Source organism: Lemur catta, chromosome X (genome assembly GCF_020740605.2).
Source record: "Lemur catta isolate mLemCat1 chromosome X, mLemCat1.pri, whole genome shotgun sequence".
Classification (NCBI taxonomy): domain Eukaryota; kingdom Metazoa; phylum Chordata; class Mammalia; order Primates; family Lemuridae; genus Lemur; species Lemur catta.
In genome coordinates, this window is record NC_059155.1 from 38,741,639 (window position 1) to 38,745,685 (window position 4,047).

The window sequence follows — 4,047 nt, forward strand, 5'->3', positions numbered from 1 at the left end:
TCTCTCCCTATCACTCCCCTCTTATTTTTCTATTATTTGCTCTTAGCTATTTCGAAGGCAATAGCAAACTTCACCAAGTGTGTTATTTTCCTGGAGCAGCCATAACAAAATACCACAAATTAGATGGCTTACGCAACAAAAATTTTTTGTTTCACAGTTCTGGAGGGTAGGAGTCCAAGATCAACGTGTCAGGAGGGCCATGTTCCCTCTGAAGGCACTAGGAAAGGATCTGTCCCAGGCCTCTCCCTTAGCTTCTGGTAGTTTCTTGGCTTGTGGCAGCAGAACTCCAATATTCATGTGTTCTCTGTGTGTTTGTGTATCTGTATCCAACTATCCCCTTTTTATAATGCATGTAATATTGGATTAGGGGCCCCCTCTACCCCAGTATGACCTCATTTTAACTAAGTATGTCTGCAACAACACCATTTCCAAATGAGTTCACATTCTGGGGTGCTGGGGGTTAGGACTTCAACCTATGAATTGGGGGACACATAATTCAATCCATAACACCAAGTTATTCCATCACTCTTAAACCGCATATCCCTTCCAGCATCTCCTGGATTTGTTTCTCCTCTTATTTGAGTACTTGTTACAAAAATGTTTTCAGTATGGATATTTCTGTGGCAAGCCTTCTGTGGTGCTGTATGATTGAATAAAACTTGATCCATACTGCCTGTGGTACAACAGAGGTGTGCAAGAAAATGTGAGCTTTAAAAATAGAAACTAAGCTGTGTATGGTGGTATGTACCTGCAGTCCCAGCTACTTGGGAAGCTGAGAGTGTAGTGCCCTATCGTTGTGCCTAGGCAAAATAGTGAGATCCCACTGCAGGGAAGGAAGGAAGGAAGGAAGGGAGGGAGGGAGGGAGGGAAGGGAAGGGAAGGGAGGCGAAGGGAAGGGAAGGAAGGAAGGAAGAGAGAGAAACTAAACAACAAAACCTGGCATATATCTAGGACCCATGGGATGACATGGTCACAAAAAAAAAAAACAAAACTATTTTGTTCCCTCCAGCCTAGCATCCAGTACCTAGTTAATGAACAAGAGAGGTGTTCAAACTTTGGGACACTGGTTGTAACCTAAAAGTGGTTGCAGAGAATGATAAATTTCTATTTTACATTTTTCTGGTTTAGTTCAAAATAACAGTGACAAAAAAAGAAAAGTGGCTTGAATTAGAGTATAGTAGTCCAGGCTGGTTTGCTGGCAATCCATTAGCTCAGCAAGTGGCATATGGATCCTGTAATAGTTTACTCCTCCACCACCTTTAATTGTTCAAGTGCCTATATAATATGTTCTTTTTTTTTTTTTTTTTGAGACAGAGTCTCACTGTGTTGCCCAGGCTAGAGTGAGTGCCATGGTGTCAGCCTAGCTCACAGCAACCTCAAACTCCTGGGCTCAAGCGATCCTCCTGCCTCAGCCTCCGGAGTAGCTGGGACTACAGGCATGCGCCACCATGCCCGGCTAATTTTTCTATATATATGTTAGCTGTCCATATAATTTCTTTCTATTTTTAGTGGAGACGGGGTCTCACTCTTGCTCAAGCTGGTCTCGAACTCCTGAGCTCAAACAATCCACCTGCCTCGGCCTCCCAGAGTGCTAGTATTACAGGTGTGAGCCACTGCGCCTGGCCATGTAATTATGTTCTTATTGTTTTCTATGGTAACCACAAGAGATCAGCATAGAAAGCTTTATTTTTGACAGTTTCACTCTTTGTCATCTCTGTTCCTTCAATGAAACTAAGCTTTATAAAAGAGGCTTATTTTCACAACAGTAATATATTCCTTTTTCAAACAAGTATCACTTTCAGAAGTGGACTGTTTTTATTGTAATAATCTATAAGATCTGCCATTAGTCCTGAAGTATTTTAGAATTTTATTTAACTTTGCTGTGAGCACCTTCATATTTAGTTAGATAAATATGTAGAAATTAAAAGCAAGAAGTTCAATAACATTCTTTTGTCCCAATTTGTAGCCAAACAATTTGACATTGATTTTCGTATTTTATAAAATGGTAGAGAAAGTCTGTTTATGATAGATACAGTCAACTCTCAATATTTCCAGGGTTAAACATTCCAGCCATGCATTACTGTAATCCTGTTTTTTCCTTTTTCTCTTTCCATTTATCTGCTTTTTGGTCATTTCAATACAATATTCACATATAGCCCATTTTGCTGGGAAAAGGTGTAACTAAGGGAAGAGACTGATGATAGAGGATATATGTGAATTTTTTATTATCAGCAAATTTCTACTGTTCAGAGAAAATGGCTATATTATTCCTATGTTTTACTTTTTTAAGTAAATTACTTACATATGACAGATTGATGGCAAATTATTTCCTCGTCTCTTTGAGTAATATTTTCGGTGTGTTATTTTGATTCGGGCACATAAAAGGTTAATTCTAAACAAGTAAAACTCTCTGAAAGTTCTTAGATATAAGTTATAATTAGCCCTCGTTTATGCCCTTTCTATGCACTATATAAATAATTGCAAAACAAATTAATCATGCTTAACCCTTTTCTTCTAAGGTTGCAGCAGCACAGGAATAATTGTGGGTTGTACATGGGTTACGATGAAGGAGAAATTTGGCTGAAGCTCCAAAATATCTCTTTTCCTACTTTTATTTTCCGTTCTTTGCTGCTTCTATTCTTAGGGATTGCATACTATGTGGCAGGAACTATAGAAGTGTGGGAACTGACACAGCTGAAGACTTTTAGTAAGTACCTGCTTGATACCACCATAATCCTCGTATATCTGGTGTATCACTTCTTTTTCTTTTTTTTGAGACAGAGTGTCACTTTGTTGCCCGGGCTAGAGTGAGTGCCGTGGCGTCAGCCTAGCTCACAGCAACCTCAAACTCCTGGGCTTAAGCGATCCTACTGCCTCAGCCTCCCGAGTAGCTGGGACTACAGGCATGCGCCACCATGCCTGGCTAATTTTTTCTATATAGATTTTTAGCTGTCCAAATCATTTCTTTCTATTTTTGGTAGAGACGGGGTCTCACTCTTGCTCAGGCTGGTCTCAAACTCCTGACCTCGAGCGATCCACCCGCCTCGGCCTCCCAGAGTACTAGGATTACAGGCGTGAGCCACTGCGCCCGGCCAATGGTGTATCACTTCTTTGTAGCTGCTTAAAGATCTATGATTCTCAGCACCATGCCACAGCCGCCTCACCCCAACTCGTGATCAAGAGTGGTCTTCTTGCTGAACGAGCATTCTTTCAGCTCTTCATAGTACCCCCTCACCCCACAGGAGGGTGGAGTTGAGGATCTCTAAGCATCCTTACAGCTCCATGTTTATATACATTCATGTAAAGAATACACAAGAGAAATATTTAAAATCTAACCTTTAGGGCAGGGAGGGGTTTAAAATATTCAAAAAAATAAAATCTGATCTTTCAGCACTTTAAAAAAAATAATGGATTTTTAAAAAGGGTTGTACTGAATAAAAGGAGCAAAATATAATCCATTTCAGTCCTACAGCTCAGGAGCAAGGTATGAGTTTTGTAAATGAGTGTTAGGAAGGCTGATTCAACAGAAAGAGGGCAGGTCTGAGAGGGAAGAACCACACTTGAAATTGGCTTCACAGTGCCCTCTGGACAAGGGACATGTAAGGAAGCAATGGGCGACTGAGCCTATGACCCTGACTCTTACTGAGTAGGGGGAAAATGGAGAGTGGGAGAGAAGGGAGTAAAGTACCATAAGAGATAAGACAATGCTGCAAGAAGAGCAGGAAGGAGAAATTTGTGACTCTCTTGCTTAAATCAGGACATTTCTAAGAAGTACTAAAGACTATATATTGGAGTGATAGGCTTAATTATTTTAATTATTAGCCTGGGCAAGTTTTCACTTGTAAATCCTTTCCTTCCTTCCTTCCTTCTCTTCCTTCCTTCCTTTTTTTACTCTTTCTTTGTTTTCTTTCTTTCTTTCTCTTTCTTCCTTCCTGCCTTCCTTCCTTCCCCTCCCTCCCTCCCTCCCTCCCTCCCTTCCTTCCTTCCTTCCTTGCTTCCTTCCTTCCTTCCTTCTTTCCTTGCTAAAATACTTCTCTGACTCGTGGT